This window comes from Hipposideros armiger, unplaced genomic scaffold, assembly GCF_001890085.2.
Source record: "Hipposideros armiger isolate ML-2016 unplaced genomic scaffold, ASM189008v1 scaffold_31, whole genome shotgun sequence".
NCBI lineage: Eukaryota > Metazoa > Chordata > Mammalia > Chiroptera > Hipposideridae > Hipposideros > Hipposideros armiger.
The window spans coordinates 4,107,478-4,128,187 of NW_017731381.1; the positions used below are offsets into that span (position 1 = coordinate 4,107,478).

The following is a 20,710-nucleotide window of genomic DNA, read 5'->3' on the forward strand; positions in this document are numbered from 1 at the left end:
TGGGGAGGCAAGGGAATGTGTTTGGTGAAATTGTCCAGGAGCAAAGCACCGCTTACTTGAAGCTCAGAGATTTGTCATCCAAGTATGTGCAGATTGCGGGTGCTATAAATAGTTTGAACTCAAGTAAACAGCTTCTTCCCCCTCGTTGCTGCCTGGCCACAACAGGCCAGGGAGCAGATCTCACATCAGGCTCCGGGCACTTGTGCCCAGCTCTCGAACTGCCCCTCTACCGGGCAGAGCTGTCAGCTCCCCAGGGCTTAAGATGACCAGGGGCCAGAGATACGCAGGCCCCTGAGTTCCCCACGTTTGGCTCCACCCCGACGCGCGGCCTGTTGAGCAGCTTTACAAACTTGCCTCGTTTCTGGAGTAGCACTGAGCTCAGATTCCTGGCAACTATAAAAAGCCCTGAGCCACATGGCCGTTGACTGAAGGAGATTTAGGAGATAGACACATTCTCTTTTCATGGCAGAAGCACGCACGGCTCGTTCCTTTCTTTGGGAGCCAAGGAGAAGGAGGCACTGGTGGTCGGAACTGCTGCAAGCTGCCTGTGCCAGCAGCTGATCTGCTGTATGCCAGGCGGGCAGGCAGCTGACATTTTAAGAGCCCCCTTCAAGGACTCAAGCAAAATGCTGACATTAGAGCAACTGGGGACATTCCATGGCTTATTACTGTATTTCCTTTGGAAAAAAATAGGAAGAGCAGTATATGAGACCAGTGTATCAGACCAGTCTCTTTTTTAAATTCCTGCTTCAGCTGCCCTCCTTTGCAGGAACTCTTATGTTAGTTGCCCATGAGGAGATTATGAATAACTTGACATTTTGTTGTTGAAAGGACAGATGATAAGGGATGAAAGAAAGCACTGGATTCTCGGGCAGGTTACCTAACTTCTCTTAGCTTTAGTTTCTTCATCTGTGAAGGGAGAATGATCTTGTCTCTCCTATTTCATGGAATCGATGAGGAAGTTTATGTAAAAGGACCTCTGAACTCTATACCAAACTAGTCGAATGTAAAGGAGAGGGAGAAAAGTGGAGTCTCCCAAGCCTGGCCTGCCTCATGATCTCAAGCACATGACTAATGGCTCAGCCTCAGTCTTTTCATCTGTAAAGTGGGAATGCCAATACCAGCCTTGCAGGAGAGGACCGTTACCCATACTAGAAATAACAAATGTAATGCACTGACAATTGGTGGGCTATAGTTAAGTGGCAATAATGGTTATTATTAAATATAATGTGGAGAGTCACCCTGAGTAGTTTAGGATTCTTCACCTAGAGAAACAGATTCAGTGTATAGATGTCAAAATTAGCAAAAGGCCCTGCTAAAAGCTCACGGCAATAACCGATCATAATAGATAACATTTTTTAAGATAAAAGTCATACGTGAACATTTGTAAAAAAAAAAAAAAATCTTTGAGTCCAGAAAGGCATCATTCTCCTGCTTATTACCTCACCCTGAGGCATTTAATTTTTCTGCTTTTAGCAGTTCTGGTGGTTACCTCCCTTTCTCTAAATAATAGTGCCTCTATTTCTTTTTAAAAATTAATTCTGTTTTTGTCAAAATGACACCTGCACATAGGTTTGCTTCATTCTTTTGAAGGTCAAACATCATTAAAAACCTGCACTGAAACAGCAGCTGTCCCCTGCCCCCACCCCCTCCTCCCCTCCCTCTTGTTCTGTTCCCATGAGCATATACGGTTCTTTTGATCCTATCAACTGTTTGTTCTGTATTTTTCTTCATATAGCTTAAATAATATGCTTATATAGCGATCTTTCTTTAAACACTTTTTTACTGTGGAAACTTTCAAACATATGCAAAACCCATTACCCAGCTTCAAGAATCAAGACCAGTCTTGTTTCATCTATGCCAGCAGCCATTCTCCCCCTGCTACTTAGATAGCATATCGTTCCATCAGTAACGACGTTAGCATGTATCTCCAAGAGAACAAGGAAGGACTCCTTTACACACACACACACACACACACACACACACACACACACACACACACACGTCTTACTATTATTACACATAAAATAATCCCTTATTATTAGCAATGAACTCTTAAGTACCTTTTGTTCAAACCAGATCCAAACCAGGAGCACACACTCGCATCCTGCCCTTCGTGTATTCGTCAGTGTTAGGTGTTACCTCCTGGGACGGCACAGGGAAGCTTTAGCTTTCCTATAGGCACCACAGCCCCACTTACGCGTCTTCTCCTTGACTCTTTTCTCCCAGTATCACAATTTTTTGGTTACATTGTACTCAGTGTTTTACAGTGTCATGGCATTGTAAATGTTGTTTACGGCTGAGCCAGTAACGTTCTAATAATTTTTCCTTTCTGTAGGACTGGAATAGCTGCCTCTTTAATACACTCAGTTTTTCTTGTTCCTTATCATTAAGTCTTTCCACACTTTCCTGTAGACTTTTTTTTTTTTTTAAGATTTTATTGGGGAATTGGGGGAGGGGAACATTGTGTTTTTTCCAGGACCCATCAGCTCCAAGTCAAGTTGTTGTCCTTCAGTCTTAGTTGCAGAGGGCGCAGCTCAGCTCCAAGTCCAGTCGCCGCTTGGAATCTAGTTCCAGGGGGCGCAGCCCACCATCACATGCGGGAATCAAACCGGTACCCTTGTTGTTAAGAGCATGCACTCTCACCAGCTGAGCCATCTGGCTGCCCGTTGGCAGCTCAGCAGCAGCTCATCTCGGGTGCAGCTCACTGGCCCATGTGGGAATTGAACCGGCAACCATGTTGCTCAGAGCTCATGCTGCGCCACCCTCCTGGCCCTCCCGTAGACTTTCAACACAGCTTCGGCAAACCTGTCAGGAATCTGTTAGTTCTGTTTTTCTGGAGGCTTCCACCCCCCTTCTGGACTCAGCCCTTCGCTGTCTTGGCCTGTGAGCCAGCCAAGGTCACCGAGCTAACTTCATCATCATCCTTGACGATCCTTTCAGCTTTCTTGTTAGATTCCTGTTTTACAGCTCTTAGTTAAAACGCACATTTAGGTAAAGTACATTCTCCAGGAATTTTGCTGAGAAAACCGTGCGTGAGAGATAAATTGTTCTAAGTCCTTGCATGTCCGCAAATGTCTTTATTGGCTATAGCCGAGTGCAAATTCTAGGTTTTCCAAATCACTTTCTTTCAGAACTTTTCCCTTAGAAAGCATTGCTCCGCTGTCTTCAGCGCCCCCCCCCCCCCCCCCCCCCCGTATTGTCGGTAAGTGATTCTTTGCTTTTGAAACACTCAGTTTTTGTCTCTCTAGAAACGTGTAGGATTTTGTTTCCTTTTGAATTCTGAAAGGTTAGGAGACTGTATCTAGGTGTGGTCTCTTTTCATTCTTCTCAGCACTTTTTAAACTTTTCAGTTTGAAGATGCAGCCTTCCTTCAGCTCTGAGACATCTTCCACATGATTTCCTAGATAATTTCCTTTTTTTTTTTTGTCCCTCTCTATTCTTTCTCTGAAATTCCTACTTAGTCTGATGTTGAACTCCCTGGATTGCTGTTCTGTATCAACGTCCTTGTTTTCAATCCTGTGAATATTTTTTCTCTTACTTTTGAAAGATTCCCTTTTCTTATGTTCTAGTCCTTCTACTGGATTGTTAATTTCACTATTGATATTGTTAACTTCCAAGAGCCCAGTTTTGTCAGCTTGTCTTATTTTGTATACGGTATCTTTAGAATCTCTGAAGACATAAGGATTTTTCTTATTTTTTTTAAACTTCTCATTTGTCCGAATTTCCTTTTTCATTAAAGGGTCCATTTTCTCTTTATTTTACTCTGTCATGCTGTTGGTTTGCCTCAGATGCCCTGTGATGCTTTTTTGGGGCGCGGGTGGTGGGGGTGGGGGGGATGGGATCATTTGTAATTAATATAAGAGGCTCCTTTTAAGAGACAGGCCTTGTTCTCCTCTGGAATTGGTTGCCTGTTTGCCCCATAGGCCTGGCCCCTGCAGGGGAAGCTACTGGTATGTCTGAATGGATGTGCTTTGCTTTAGGGCCCCTGAGCAGCACTTAGAGGAGGGCCCTTCAAAGGTCAGAATATGGATGCCTGGTCTCTTCCTACAAGTCCTGGAGGGTCCCGGCATATCTTTCACTTTATTTAAGGAGCCCCTCGTGTCTTTGCCTGGGGTTCTGCAGAGATGCCTGGCCTTCTGTGTGAGACAGGGATGGAGTGGGGAGCTGAGAGGGAAAGCCTGATTTGCAGTTTAGAAGACATGATACTTTTTTTAAGCATGATATTGCTTTACCTAGACCCGAGAGAGAGAGAGAGAGAGAGAGAGAGAGAGAGAGAGAGAGAGAGAGTTTAGAAAATATTTACAGTAAAACCTTGGATTGCGAGTAACTTGTTTTGCAAGTGTTCCACAAGACGAGCAAACATTTCTAATACATGTTAACATGGTAAACGAGCAATGTCTTGCAATACGAGTAGTTTGTTTCGAGAACGAATTATGCTCGCAAACCAAGGTATTACTGTATTGAGTGTCCTGTTCTGTACCTGTGAACAAGGGAGACATGTTGTGGACCTCACGGAGCTTACAGTCTGGTGGGAAAACACACATAACATGTACTTTACGATAACGTATGTTAAGGGTTACGAGAGGAGAAAAGGAGGGTGCCGTAGGACCCAAACAGCAGGGGGAGCTAACTTGGCTCAGAAGGAAGGCCTCCCTAAGGAAGTGACATTTAATCTGAGATCTGATGGCTGAGTAGGATTTCAAAGTGCAGTGGCAAGGGAGGTGAGCCTGGCACCTACAGCATGTTTTCCTACTGTGAGAGCACCAGGCTGTGCAGTCAGGAATCTCCTGCCTTCTCTGGGCCTGGCATTCCTCATCTGGAAAAGGCAGTGATCCCATGCTCCTTCCAGCTGTAAACATCAACGAGGCTACGCGTGTTGAAAATTAACTCAGCGGTGAAGGTCCATTTTCCCCATAACTGGCCAAATCTGAAACCTGTCTCTAAGCTGGTGGGAAGCAGGTCTTTCGAAGGCTGAAAAAGGCGGGGAGGGGTAGCATGGTACCCTGCAAACCCCTGTCTGTTTTCTAGAGGCAGACTGACCACAGTCAGACTTCCCTTCTCCGGCCAGCTCTCCATCAGGCACATCAGCACTGGTCTGAGGGCGGCCAGGAAGTGGAGCTCGGAACATCAAACCCCGCAGAAAAGCAGCCAGGTGTACTGCCAAGCAAAAAAAAATAAAAAATTGAACATTTCTTTGTTACCCTTTGTGGGGTTGAAGCCTCCCTCCCAAAATGACTCAAGTGTCTGAGCTCAAAACATTGTTTTGAGTGTAGGTGTGATTCTTTCTGTGTCTGCATCCCAGGAGGTTAACTGGTCATTTCTGGATGACTGGATGATGGATGACTTTCCTCTCTTTTTTTTTTTTTCTGCTCTACTGTATTTTACTATTTTTTTTATAATAAGCAATTATGATTATGTTAGAGTATTACCTGACATATGGTAAACATTCAATAAAAAATTTTCTTTTTGTTGTTTATGAATTTTTTAAAAAATTTTAACAAGTGTCTCATAATATGCACAAAATGCTTGTACATTAGACTTGGATCTTTTCCTTAAGAAGCTCAAATTCTAGCAGAGGAATAAGATCTGCCCAGAAAGAAATATGCCTTAAAAGAGAAAAGGGTGAGTTTCTTAAGTACTAAGGAAATTCAGAAGAGGGAGACACCTCTTCCAGACTGCGGAGTGAGAGGCAGCTTAGTGGCAGAGGGGCTATCTGAGCCCCCCAGGCCAGCTCTGCTCCCTGAAGCAGCCAAACTTTCCTTTCTCCTTTCTCCTCAAATGGAGCCGATAGTGCTGGCTGTGAACCACAAGATTTCCCGCAGGGAAACCCTTTAACGGGCAAGCGAATCAGGGACTTAAAAATACAGGCCTGGCCCCACTGTCCTGGCTTGGAGCATGGGCTCTGTCACTGACTCCAGTGAACCTTTGTAGATTGGTCAGTCTCTGCACACGTCAGTTTCCACATTTGTAAGCTGAGAATATCCATAATACCTCCTGCACCTGATTACTGTAAGGATGACAGAAAGTGGTATTTATAGAGTGCTCGGCAGCAAGCATGGCCCCAGCTAACAAAGGATGTCTGCCATTGTCAGGAGATGGAGCCAGTGGGTCTATCACAGATTGGTTCCGTCACAGATACACAGGTATTGAGTCTGCAAGGCAAGTGTTACAAAATACATGCGGTAGAAGCAAACAGTATCTTTGTTTTTGTGAATGGGCTCCTTCCTATTATTTTCGTTAAAGTAACAAAACATGAGTCAAAGCACTGAGGGCGATGGCAGTAAACTGACCTGTCAAGAGCCCAGCTTCATTTCCTGAGGACACTGGGCTTCGGGAATAAAGAAAGGCACAGCCAAACAATGGCCCCAGCCCCCGGTCCCTCCAAGCTGAGTGTGACTGCTGAGAACACACACCTGACAGTTCTCAGCAGGCTTTTGTTCCGTACTCATCCTGACACTAGAGAAATACTGGCCCTTTTTTCTGGCTTTCCGACATTCTTGACCTTATTCATTGTCACGTCATACTCAGGGCAGAGGATGGTGAAACTGAGTCAGAATTAGAAACTACCGTCTTTTAGTATTTGGAAGTTGCAGCTTATTTTTTTGCAGGTATTAGCAACTTATAGCATGTGCCAGGCACTCATCCACATAAGAACTTTGTAGGATAAAGGCTGTGATTCTTGTTTTACGTTGGGAAGCCAAGGCACAAAGAAGCTAAGCTGCCCAAGGTCAGACACAGCCAGGAACAGGAAGGAAACCCAGGTCTCTGAGCTGTTAACAGCTGCTCTCCACGGGTTACCAGGCTGCTGGTGTTCTGTTCTTTTTTTTTTTTTTCTTGACTCTTGCTCAGAGCTTGTACTCTTTTTTTAAAAAAAGATTTTATTGGGAATTGGGGGAAGGGGAACAGACAAGTTGCTGTCCTTTTGTTCTTCAGTCTAGTTGTGGAAGACGTTGCTTCATTGGCCCATGATGGTATTATCATTGTGCTCTTCCCGGGTGAGGCAGATCAGTCACCGGCCTCTGTACGGCCACTCATGGTGGCTCTTGGCAGCTCACGCCAGCTGCCGGCCACTCACAGTAGCTTATGGCAGCCCACTGCAGCCTCACTGCAGTCTACACCATCGCCGGTGACATGACTCACAGCAGCCCAGCTCTAGGTCGAGCTGTTGTTCACCATCTTAGCTGTAGAGGGCGCAGCGTCACTGGCCCTCATGTGGGATCCGAACCAGGGCCCTGCTGCACAGAGCTGGCGTCCTAAGCCAGCTCTTAACCAACGCGCCACTCGGCCGGCCCTGGTGTTCTTTTTATTCCACTGCAGTCCCGCACCAGCTTGTGGAAAAGTCTTCAGATTGGCAAACTCCTTCCTAATAAATAGCCTGTTGGGTTGGCCCTTTGTTAATGAACATCAACATTTTCTGAGAACTCATTAAAATTCTGGTTATGTCACAAACTACCATGGCCTTACCCCTACCTGTAAATAGCTGCTGCTTTCCCAATAGAGCTCCAACCCCAGCTTCCCATCCAAGTAACTTTAAGACAAATCAGGTCTTCCTCTTTGGGGGAGAGGAGATTGAAGCCCAGACTTGTTTCAAGCCACACAGTAAAACAAGTAATCACCACCTCTTACCTAGTGGCTCTAAGTGTGTCCTTTCGGCAACAGATTGACCACCTCGCCCCATCCCTGTCCTGGCTGAACCCTGGGAAACTCTCCCTCCCACCCCTTCCCCACTTGTCTTAATAAACTGAGCTCAGTTTTCTAAGTGGAGATGGTCCCAGTTAGAAATTAGGGCCAGGCTCGGTGAAATAACCATTTTGAGAAGCAGCATTGGCATGTGTGCTGGCCTGAGTAGGAGTTAAAAGACTCTCTGTCCAAATCTGGCCCTTTCATCCTGAGCTGTGTGACCTTGGGCATGTCACTTAACTTCTCTGTGTTTCATTTTCCTATTCAGGAAAAGGAGATTAATAACGCAGCCCCTAGATACCTATTCCTCCTAAAATGAGAATCAAATGAGATGATGTACAACAACGAGAGGTACCATCTGTCGACACTCAGTGTGTGCTAAATCCCTTCAGTTCCCTTACCTGTGTTATTTAATTCTCACAGTCCTAAAATGGAGCCCCTCATATCCCGTTTTACAGCTAAAAACAAACAGCAGTTTAAAGCACTGAAGTCACACAGGACTCAGAGCCTCATCTCTGGCTTCCAAATTGATGCTCATAATCACTATACACGTCACATTGCTTGTCATAAAAGTAGGGAGGTTTTCTTTGTCTCCCCCCATCAGGCACTCTTATCTCCTGTAACCACTGCTTTTCCACGTTAGTCCCTAAGGCCAGTTAAATTCTCTTGCTTCTTTATCTTATCTAGCAGTTTATGCTGCCTGCCTCTTGCAATGTCCCTCTGGACTTGTTTAGTGAATTCTTTTGGTTTTCTCCCAGAGAAACAGCTCAGCTCCGCCATAACGGGGGTGGAAGGAGCCAGGCTGAGCCTAACCTCTTGAGCAGTGGCTCCTGACGCCCCCCACCCCCACCCCACTCTTCCCTCCCTCCCGCTGGTAGTCACATTCCTTATGTTGCCTTTGTTTAGCTGCTCAGTCACTGAACTGCAGAAGTGGAAGACACCAAAGCCATCCTTTTATTGACGGGGAAACTGAGGTCCGGGGAGACAGGTGGCTTGCTTAAGGCCATTCAGTCAGTGAGGTACGTGACCAAACCAAGATTGGAGCCCAGCTCCCCAGGCTTTTCATGTGGGCGCGTGTCATCCTACGTGAAGGACAAGCCCACGCACGCACTGTGCCAGCATGCACTTAGGAAACTTTATGGAGAAATTAAACAGCTTGGAAAACCGAACAGGAAGAAAGAGATGGGGGCGGGGGGTGGGGAAGCAGATCTGCACCCTAACCTCGTATGTTATACACCAAAGAAGTGAATTAGAACATGGCAAAGCGAACGCGATAGCCCCGCGATGGACAGTGACTAAGAGGTAAAGGGATTTACCCGGGGAACCCTGGCCCAGGGAGGGCATAGGAAGCCTTTTGTCAGTCAGGCTGCAGAGTTGAAAATTGAAGGAAGGATGTTAGGTAAATGTGACGGCCCGGGATGCAGTTACAGCCCCCTGGCTCATTGTCCAAAGGAAACGGATCTCTCCTATGGACGGAGAGGTGGAAACTGAGCAAGGGAGCTGAGTGGCTGACATCATCAGGCTGAGCATTTGGTTACAACAAATGGGGACTTGCTTGGCTGGAGACATGGGAAACACCCACTAAAACCTCGAAGTGCATTTCATTTAGAAGACACAGGGAAAGAGGGAGAGCAAGAGAAGGAGCAAGAGGGAACCCTGCCTGGTCTGCGAATCTGGCTGACCCTCAAACGGGAGGCGTTCTGAATCGTGGTGTTTTAAATTCGACCTTCACTTCTGACTGAGGACCACTGGACTTGGAAGCAGCTCGTCGCTCTCGTAAGTGGAACTTCATTCTCCCACCCCCGGGAGAAGCAGAGCTTAGAGGCAGCTCTCTGGAGAGCCCGCTTTCCAGCCTGCTGGTTACAAAGTATCTATTTTTATATTACGATACATTATTGCTCTAAAAATTATGGCTTTGTCTGAAAACTGTCTAGGGCTAGGGTCTGAGCCTCAAGTCTCAAAGATGGGCTCTATTCAAATGCTGTTTTACTTGGTTACCCAGAGAACTTCGGCAGAGTATCTAGAGCTTGAAAAGCAGCTCCCTGTGAAATCTTCCCTTAGAAATTGGTGTTTATAAAACTTTTTTTTTTCTTCTGATTATAAGGTGATATATAAAACATTTTAAACGTTTTAGAGACAAATGTCTCTCAAAGTGAAAATTCTCTACAGCCTTCCCCTCATATAGTGGAGACTTATCCTCAGTGCGATGTAAGATCGGTGTTTTCAGTGTAAGATACAGGTGTGATTAGACTTCATGAAGTTAGTGCATACGCCCCAGTGCTGCCTAGCTGCGCGGAGATCTCCGCTCCAAGAAGAAAAGAAGCTTGGAAACCTTTAACTGTGGCTTTGTGATCTTTTTATGGCTTTCTTTTAAAACTTTGCTGTTTATGCCTAGAAAATAAACAGAACACATAAGCCCATGGACATTTTATTTGTCGGGTGTGTTGTCAGGATTTCAAACCTCCCCAGTTACACTCTGTGCACAGCGAAGGGAGGAGCCTGTTGTAGCCCCTCCCGGTGGGTGGGGCGTGAGGGGAGCGTTCTCAGGTGGTTTCAGATACAAGGCTTGCTGCTGCTGTGTGTCACCCACCTCCCCAACCAGCAGGTAAAAATAGTTGAAGAATCACAGTTAAAGGAGAAAGACTTCAGCTTTAAAACACCAAGAGCCACCACACATTAGAAGGGCCACCCAAGGGAACCCTGTGACCCTGGGTAAGTGTTTCATACTCTCTGAGCTTCAGTTTCCTCATTTGTACGTACATGAGGGGGCGAAACTAGATGATCACTATATTTCCAAATTCAGCTTGAGGTGAACTCTCAGTATTTCTTTCCCCTTTGAGGAGAACTCTTAGGGCCTGAGAAGCCAAGTGCCCTTGCTTTTCAGTATCCAGAGGGCCTAAAAACTGCTGCTTCCAGGGAAAGTAAAAGAGGACATAAAACAGGCAGCATTGAGTTACTTGTGAGTTTTTATGGTTTAGTCAGGTTTTGTGCTCCCGAAGAAAGAAGTTTCAGTGTGATGCACATGTGCGCGCGTGTGTGTGTGTGTGTGTGCACGCGCATGTGCGCACACAGTGGGGCGGGAGGAGGAGAAAGTTAACACTGAGTGACTCCTAAGCAGCAGGCTATATGTTAAGCTCCGCCCTTTAAATAACACGGGGTAGTTCGCATCCTTCCCGTCCTCCACTGACGGAGGGTAAGTCTCCACCGTGTGATCCCCTGTTAGCCTGAACTTCCTCCCAGTGTTTACCTGAACTGCGTTTATGGAATTCCTGGCATAATTTCTGGTCACTGTGTCTCTGCTAGGCCTCATGCACCCTCTCCTGTGAGGCGGCTTCGCCCGTCACTGTACCCCATTGCCTGGTAGACAGCCTGGCATGTAGGTACAAAGGAGACACAGCATACTGAGTTCTAACTTATAGCCCACCGTCCTCATCCTCACGCCTCGCTTGGCACGCCTCCTTTGAATCTTCACAGCGATGATGGGAGGCAGAGATTATCTCCATGTGACAGTCAGAAAGCACAGAGTGGTGAAGGGAGAAGAGAGAAGGAGAAAAGGTGGGGGCAGTCTTTCATTTGCCTCCCTCTCCCCTCCATTTCACCTAGACACGGCCCCCACTGCTGCTGGGAAAGGATGGCGCGAGCCAAAGCACAAAGAAGAGCAAAAGCAGCTGTCAGGTCTTGAATTCTGAGTCTCCAAGGTTCCAGGTCTTGCCAATCTAAGGGACCTTGAGCTTCAAGGCCATCGGAGACCCTAGCCCTCAGGAAGAGGCAGCATTGAAAAACCATTTGCTTGAGTTAAGGCCTTGGTCACCAGGAGGGCTCTCAAAGCCGCTTGGTATATCCAGAGCTGTGGGCTTTCCCCAGAAGCTCCGCCCTTTGAAGGGGGGCTGTTGCCGCCATGGCACTACCCATGGGCATGGGCAATGGAAAGGCCAAGGCCTCCACCTCCCCCCCCCCCCCCCAGCATCTCGACACTCTGGATAGTTTAAGAAGTCATCTGTCTTCCTCAGGTGATGGTGAGGAGGTAATACTCCGGAAGTAAGTACCTGGTGCTTGGCATTCCCGCTTGGGGAGCGGGGAGTGGACATGTGGTAGAATGCCTCACACCCCTCCATCCAGGCCTTGAGGGACCAGATGAGGGTGGCTTTAGTTTCTTGTCCTGTGCTGTCCGAGTCAACACTGTTATGGGTGTACTTTCCCACGGGTAGCCCACCTGCCCCGGCGGTGAGGTTAGGGCCTCTTGGGAGAGGAGGCAGGCTGTGACAGAAACCATGGCCCCGCGCGCTCACCTGACTTTTCCAGCTCCCTGAAATCCGTGTCATGCTGAGGGCTGGCTGGGCGTCTTGCGTATGTCCATTCCTTTGAATCTTCACAGCGATGATGGGAGGCAGAGATTATCTCCATGTGACAGTCAGAAGGCACAGAGTGGTGAAGGGATGGGCTCTCCCCGAAGCCCTTAGACTTTCCACCACGTGTAATGCCCTTTCTGTATCACCTTTGCGAATCTCGGTTTCTCCATCTATACAACGAGGAAGCACGAAAGGGAGTCAAAAGTCAGAGTGGTTTGGGTTTTTTTTTATTTGCATTTGGATGCCTTTAGGCGGGTGTGTTCCTCCGTTCGTTACCATCTGTGCCATTCCCTTACCCAGTCTGTTGTTCCCTCTGGCCTCCGGCCTGTCCCTTGGCCCCTGTGGGCATTTGCCTTTTCCCCCTCTGGGCTGGCTGGTGCCCACAGTTCCTGCCACATTAGACAATTCATGGGTCAGTGAGAAGTTGGCGAGGGTAGCAGTAAGAATCCTGCCCTCGCCACCTCCTCACTGAGACATCTCGGACAGGTTACCGCCCCTCACAGAGCCTGCTTCTCCTCTGTAAAGTGGGGGGGTCACAATTATCCCTCCCTCTGAGGGGTACCATGAGGAAGAATTAGGATAAAGCTCTCAGTACACTTAGCTGGTACATACAGATGAACTTGGGACTAGCTGCTTTCCGGTTTCCATAGGGACAAGGTTAGCTAGTGGACACAGGCAGCTGCCCCCTCAGTCATAGGATGGCACTTGTCTGAGGAACCTGAAGTCACCTCTGACTTCAGCAGTGATGGGCCCTGGAGCTGTCACGTGGGCTCTTCAAGCCGAAACACCATGTTACTTCCTGTCACCCAGTCAGGTGCTGAGGTCAAAAGCAGAAGTGGGTTCCGATCTCCTATGACCAGATGACCCCGGCCCAGCCACTTAAGGAAGAAGCTGGTGGCAGGTGTTACTTTCTGAGGGTGACAAGAAGCCAAGCTGCCCAATTAACTCTGCCGAGTGTTTTCACCAGGAGACAAAAGTAATTCCCAAGTAGAGACAGACGTGGAAACTCTAAAGTTCTTGGAAACAAGTCATTAGTCATGACTCAGGGCTGAGCTCACTGCCTCCTGAAAGTCTTTCACAAATGCCTTGTAAAAACTTCTGAGTGCGTATGGCTCCTTCAAAGAGCAGCTTCTTGGGAAGCTGCAGTCAGCTGTGATGTTGAGTGATTCCAAAGTGCAGATTAAAATGCATCCGCTCTTACTGGAGGAAGCCAGCATTTCCTAACTTTATTTAAGAGGAGCCTCTTTAATCTTCCGAGATATTACCGTCTTCAACACGGCTTTTCCGAACTGAATAATGGACTTTCAGGGCACTAAAAGAAATGAAATATTTGGTAGCTAATGCGTTCTTAGAATGCCCCAGGGACCTAGGTCCGTCATTATGTTTAGAACTTTGTCGGCATAGTTTCTAATATTCAGTAAGCTGTACTGTGGGGGCCACATAACAGAAAGCCCGTGGCTAGAGGAACAGGCTGGCTGAGAGACAGCCTCTGGCGTCGTGGAGTTCCCAGTGCTTTGGGGAAGACAAGCAGGTGAATGAATCGTTCCATCCGCTCGGCATCTAGTGTCAGAGGTCCTGACCTTGAGCTGGGTGATCGCTCCCAAGCTTTCCCTCCACTTCCTTTTTTTTTTTTTTTTAAAGATTTTTATTGGGGAATTGGGGGAAGGGGAACAGACAAGTTGCTGTCCTTTTGTTCTTCAGTCTAGTTGTGGAGGACGTTGCTTCACTGGCCCAAGTTGGCACCATCATTGCGCTCTTCCCAGGTGAGGCAAATTAGTCGCCGGCTTCTGGATGGCCACTCGCTGCTGCTCACGCTGGCTGCTGGCTACACACGGTAGCCCATGGCAACCCACTGCCACAGGGGCTGCAGCCTCCGCCGTTGCCGGTGACTCATGGCAGCCCAGCTCCAGGTTGAGCTGTTGTTCAGCATCTTAGCTGTAGAGGGCAGTGTCACTGGCCCTCATATGTGGGATCCGAACCAGGGCCCTCTGGCATCCCAAGCCAGTTCTTAACCAACGCGCCACTTGGCTGGCCCTCCCTCCACTTTCTGACTCTCTGAGCTCTGCCAGCCTTTGCATTAGAAAGGAGAGCCGCCCCTGCTGAAGCTTTCATTCCCAGCACCTTCTGTCCCACATGGCCTCAAAGAAGTCTTCTCAAAATGCGGGGTCCCCACCTTAGAGGACCCTGAATCTACAATCCCAAATTGAAGCAAAGAAGCAGGGACAGGTGATTTTGTAGTTTAAAACCACCACTGGATTTTCTTTTGGCTGGTTTTTATGGCATTTATTGTGGGTTTTGTTTGTTTGTTTGTTTGTTTGTTTGTTTGTTTTTATAAACTTAACATGTTCCTGGAAGGAAAACAAGACAAGTACAGAAAAACAAGACAAGTACAGAAAAACATAGTTAAATCATCGCCCGCTGATTTCATGTCTCTGATATTTTAATGAGGTGTGGCTACGTCACTGTGCATGAGCTTGTTTAGATCTCTGATGCACATCTTCAGGTGGCACCAGAAATTCCTGCCCATATAAGCATGCTTGTGGCCCCCACCGCCATCCTCTCTCCCACACACTACCATCTGCATTTCAAGACATCCAGCCTAAGAGAAAACTTATAAGACTTTATTTGAGCCAAACTGAGGACAATTGCTGGGAAGCAAAGTCTCAACGGATTGAGAAAATGCTCTGGAAAATGGTCGTTTTGCAACTTATTTTATACATAAGAATCAAAGGAGGAGGGTTACATGAAATCCGTTGATTGTAGATTAAGGGGGTGGGAGAAAGTAAAGCGGGGAAATCTCTGGGATTGGATAAAAAGTAAAATGGAGAGACACACTTTCACATTGGTGGGTACAGGATAGTTCATAGCATTTTACAGCACATAGAGATAGTATTGGGGGAACAAGATAACAATGAGGGATTTTATAGATTCCTGTCCTGGTGTGGTGGGTTGTGCCCCTGGGGGGTCCAGAAAGGGATTACTCTTACATTCCAAGGGTATGTTACAATATCTTAGATGCAAAAAGACAACAGAGAGGCTCACTGAAGGTGAAGACTGACCTTTGCCAAGGAACCTACAAGCCAAAGATGTGATTTCCCGCCATGGCCCACCTTAGTTAGGAATTTTTATGTTCACGCCATCCTATGTGGCTGTTTTCAGTCTCCTGAACGTGTCAGGTTTAACAAGTGGCCCCTTTCCCGTCCACAGTTCTAATTTTAATTTCTCCCTGGGCAGAGTCTGTTTGCATATCTCAGAGGTGCTCGCATTCTGGGCTGCAGGCCCCTGGGTAGGAGAAACCACTCCCATGGCTGGTTAGAGGCTGCAGCCTTTGTTGGTACTTTCCTGTCTGTATACACGAGTTCATCCACCTTCAGAACCTTCTGTGTGTTAGGCATTATGCAGTGTGCTCCGGGGCTGCCCAGGTAGGTAAGACCTACACATAGCTAGCAGTCTGATAGGAAAACAAGACTCAGATAACTCTAACACATGTTATGTGCCCCTAGAGAGGGACAGTGCTATATATGCCTGAGAAAGTGGAGGGTCAACAGCATTTGAGACAAGCCTTCAATAAGTTTTCATGTATTCAGCCAGTATTTATTGAACACCTAATACCTGCCCAGTGGACAGTGTTACATAAAGCAGGCCTGGCCCTTCCTCACATGAAGCTTATGAGGACAAGCAGTGGTGTTATGAAATAAACAGGGTGAGTGACAGATGAGAGTGATGTCAGGGCAGGCTGGCTGGAAGACATGGTGTTCAAACCGAGATGAGGAGTCAGTTATGTGAAGACCTAAGGCGGGAGGCTAGGGGGAGAGGGGTGCTGTGGAGCGAGAAAGAGTAATCCAGGTAGAGAGAGGTACACATGTGAGAGGGCCCACCGCAGGAAAGCATGTGGAATGTTGGAGAAACCGAAAGAGGCCAATGTGGCTAAAGCATAGAAGGAAAGGGAAGAGAGAAACGGGTGAAGGTTAAGGGTAGGAGAAGGTTAAGAGAATTAGGGGTGATGCAGGGGTTTTTTTCCCCCCCTTATTCAGCCACTGTATTCCAGCATATTAGCCAGGGTTCTCTCTGAGGTGGCATAGAATATTACTCATAGAATTTTTTTCTGAGGGGCAGAAAGAATCTTTTTCCCTTAAGAGCCTGTTTTTATTCATTGGTTTGCTTGTAGTTCCCCTTTCTGTGATTTCAAACCTGAGCTCCCTACTGGACTTGGGGTTTGGAGAGCTAAGTTTGTCTTATAGCTCTGTTATCGACTTGCTGTGTGACCTAAAAAGATCCTTAACATCTCTGGGCCTCATTTTCATCTGTAAGTGGGAATGATACTTACCTGATCCCAGGGTCATTGTGAAGATCAAATAAGATATTTTAAAGTGCTTCGTAAAATGTGAAGTGCTGTAGAAATGTGAGGTATCCTTATTTCAATGAAATATTTATTATCAATGAAATAAAGTAACAAAAGTTAAAAGCAGAGCATTCCACGAGGGGAAGGCAGAGTATACACTTCCAGATGACTGAAATGGCAGACTCAGCCTAGGTAGCTCTCTTCTTGAGCAGCTTGTTGTAATTCTGTTCCTCTTTTATTTCACCCACTGGGCCAAACCATTTCCTTTCCTTCCTCCTTCCATCAAAAACAGTCTGCAAAACAGTCCATTCCACTTCTCTAGATTCCAGAACCCATCTGATACAGAAGCAAAGCATCTGCTTGGAGACCAAGAGAGCCTTGCGAGCAGAGATGCTGTGGTTTGCTTTGCGAGGCTTTGGTTCCCAGCAGACAGTCCACCCCCAGGAGTGTATTTAATTGGGTTTAGGGGAGGAAGGCAACCAAGGGCACCAAGCCACGAAAACAGTCAGCAGCACAGAGCTGGCCCACATACCTCCTACACAGGGTAGCTTCTAGCCAAAGCTTTAGGCTTGCTTTTGGATTTTAAAGGGGAAAATTCTTTTTTCTTTTCTTTTTTTTTTTTTTTTTAGGTAAAGATTCCCCCCCCCTTTTAAATAAAAAAGCATAAATGCTGACATCAAATGCACCTTTTTTCCCTCCGTGAAGATTTTTTTTTTAATTTGTTCCATTTTAACCAAAAAAGAAAGTGACAATAAGTATAGTAACTATCCTATATAATAAGTGGGTAGTGTGTAACTAGGTATAAATCTAGTTCTTTTAATTAGCTTCAGGGCTATAGATCTCGAGGTACCACAGTATATTCAGCCAGTTCACCTTTGACAGATACTCAAGGTGTTACCTGTTGGTTTTTTTTTAATTTTCTATTAGAAATATTGTTGCATTAAAGATCTTCACGTACATATCCTCTACTGGTGCTTTTATTTTTATATATTACATTTTCAAAAATAGTATTGCTGGGTCAAGGGCCTGTGTATTTAACATTTTAATAGATAAAACCATCCTACTTTACAAAGACTTCATGATTTACATTCTCCCCAGCAATATATGAGCACTTCCATTTCTGTAAATCTTTACTAATATTCGATATTAGTAAAGATTCCCTCTCACTCTCCCTCCCTCCACCTCTATTGTTTTATCTTGTGACCAAGCTGATGGGAGGAAATAGTGTTTCATAGCTATTTACCTTGTATATACTCCTTACTGCTGTGAGATTGAACATTGTTTCATGTTAATTGGCCATTTCATTTTCCTCTTCTGTGAGTTTCCTTCGCCCATTTTTCTTAGGAGTTGTTTGCCTTTTCCCCAACAAGTTGTAGGAGCTGTTTATGTATTTACATATCAAGGACTCCATATGTGTTGCATATGTTTTCCTAATCTATTACCTGTTTATTAATTTTTCTATTAAATTTATAGAAATCTTTAAATTTTTTATTGCAAAATGTCTGTTCTTTTTCTCTGCATTGTGCCTGGATTATTGGCCTTGTTTAAGAATTAATTTCTCCACCTCAAAATTATATACTTTCCTGGATGTTCTTCTAATACTTGTATGGTTTTAATCTAATCCGGAACCTTCAGTCTCTTTGGAATTTATGTTTATGCACAGTGAAAGGTAGTCAAGCTTTGTTCTGGATAGGCCAGTACCGTTTAGAAGCCGTCTCTTCTATTTTGCATTGAAATCCCATCCTCGTCATAAATAAGGTCCTTTATTGTATCCATTCCTGGACATGCTCTTCTGGTTCACACACCTTTCTGTCTGTTCATATGTAAATACCATATCTTTTTATTGTAATGTCTTTACAGTAAATTTGTATTATCGCCTAAGACAGATCCCTTAAATATTTGTTTTATAATTTTCTTTACTATTTCTTGGCTAATTTTCTTGGATATTTGTGAACTTTAAGGTAATTTTTATCCATCCCCCCTCCAAGAAAACTGTTAATATTCTTACTGAAATTTAATTAAAATTACATAGTAATTTGGGAAGACATTTTTGGATACTTTTTTACCCAGGAGCATGCTAACTGGTTTGGAACATAGGCATTCTATTTCTATATTTTGTTGTTTTTTACCTTTAAAATTTCAATATGTATCACGGATGTTTTATCTAAAGTAAAACATTATTTCTGAGTTTGTCCTGAATAATCAAGAGCCTTAAGAAGTTTTAACTGTGCTCTCTCTCCCATCCTCAGTGTTATTACTACAAAATATGTAATACTGTCAAATATTGTCAAATTTGTTTTTGTCTCCCCATTAGCTTTCTTTTACTCAATCAGTACTTCTTTAAATTTACCAACATACTTACAAATTTCTTTGCTCACTGTTGATTCAAAAATCTCACTTATTTTCTGTGTTCACTTTCCTTTCTGTTGGAAAAGGTTCCTGGCGTCTGAGTGGTAAACTCGCTCAGCCTTTGTCTGGAAATGTCTTTTGCCCTCACTCTTGATACGTTAGAATTTTAGATAGACAACATATATAATGATTATGACAGGTATGCATGCATGCCTCTTTAAAAGTTTTCAACCAAGACAGAAATAGTTAATGTAAAAAAATGAAAGTGTTTCATTCCTCTCCCCCCCTCCCCTGCCCCTGTTTCTGAGTCTCAGGAGAGCCACTGTTGAGAGTTTGCTGTTCACCTTTTTCTATGCAGATACAAAAAACAAAAAAAAAGTGTAGGTACACAAATGCTGTACTTCTTTTCTAAGCATCAACAATCATGTTCATATTTTTATTAAAAAGCAGTAACATATACTGTCTTACACTAGTTTTTAACAATAGAGCATGTACATCTTTTGGTGTCAGTAGAAGGAAATCTTCCTTCTTTGTAATGGCTGTATGGTTTCCCGTTATATTGATACACCGTAATTTAACTCTTTCCCTATTGACAGACATTTGTTTCCCCTTTTGTTTCACTATTATACAATGTGTTTTACTGAACACCCTTTTACTCTTGTGAACCTATCTATAGTATAAACTCCTAGATTTTTGACCCAAAGGGTGTGCCCATTTAATGTGTTCACAGATATTGTTAACTTGTCTTCCCCAAATATTGTTTCAGTTCCCAACCTTGGAGTTTAACTGGCTCTAATTTTTTTTATTTTTTATTCTGGTTCCTTAGAATTTCCACACTGATTAGTCAACAGTGGAAAATCTGAAGAGATGCGAGCAGGAAAAAGGAATTAAACCAGGTGGGTAGTCACATTGTTCATACCACTGTTTCACAGCGTCACACATGTTTGCCTAAAACCTTTAGTTCTGTTTGAAGAAAGAAAAAATCGTGGTTCCAGTTGAAATTAGAGAGGAATTTTGACCCCATGAAGAAAAGGCAAGGTGGCCCTTTTCAGCAGTTATATGACATCACACTGCAACTTCACACAGATGATTCAATTTATAGACAGTTTCTTTATAGCATCAGGAAGACAGTTTACCTCTGGTGGCTTGAAAGAGAATGGGTTTCTTCAGCCATCTCCTTAAGCAAATGGAATCATACACAGGACTTATTAGCAAATTTGGGAGAGATGCCACCTTTCCTGTCTGCCAGTTGTTGTAAAGCTATTTTCACAAAGACCGGGACACATTATGGTAATTTTAATACTGTACTAGGGGAGCAAAAGCAAACAAAACCCAGTCCAAAGAAACAAGCACTGCCCAGTGGTCTGATGAGAGATGGTGCAAGTCGCTCCCAGTTGGAAGAAAACTGCGTTTCTAGAACATGAGTGGTCTGGAAGTATGGCCACCTGGGTCAGTGTTCATATTTTTATGGTATCTACACATTTCTGGCGTAAGTTAATAGTTTGGAACAGCCTCTGATCCATGCTTCACCCACCTCCCCTTCCTCCTACCTGCCCACCCGCTTTCAGCGCTGTCTCCTTCAGCCCGTACTTCTCTGTCCCAGTCCTGCTAGTCCTGGGAGTTTGGGGGGTTTCCGGCTTCTCTGAATTCCCTCTCATGGCCTCGCCTGTCCCCAGCACCTCTCCTCTGTTGGCAGAGCAGGAGTCTCGTCTGCCAGGCCGCTGCCTGGGGGTTGGAACTCCCCGGCTGCTTATCAGCAAGGCTTCTGGGCTTTGCCCGACAGTAGCTTCCCTGCCACCAGGCTTGTGTCCTGTTCTGACTCAGCGCCCCTGGGAATCCCCTGGATGCAGATGTTTGCAGTCATTAGGATGTGGCCGCTGGCTCCCAGGACTGTTTATCTGACCGAAGCCGGCTTAGGAGGGCAGGCCTCCAAAGAGCCTCGTGTTCCAGCTGCTGTGGGAGCATCAGGGCCCAGAGCCACAGACCT

At 45.4% G+C, this 20,710-nt stretch overlaps 1 protein-coding gene across 5 annotated transcripts in view; it reads left to right on the forward strand.

Annotated features, from left to right (window-relative positions):
• The window catches only part of PKIG (cAMP-dependent protein kinase inhibitor gamma), a 78,659-nt gene that overhangs the window by 39,340 nt on the left and 18,609 nt on the right, over positions 1 to 20,710 (forward strand). For 2 of the 5 annotated variants that reach the window (XM_019636952.1, XM_019636954.1), the window contains one exon: positions 19,550 to 19,619. The exons of 1 other annotated variant lie outside the window; for it this stretch is intronic. The gene's annotated coding sequence lies outside the window, so the exon portion shown is untranslated. Of the gene's footprint in view, positions 1 to 9,292; positions 9,460 to 10,267; positions 10,396 to 19,549; positions 19,620 to 20,710 lie in introns of those variants that run through there. 2 more of the 5 variants (XM_019636951.1, XM_019636953.1) reach the window with 2 other exon arrangements.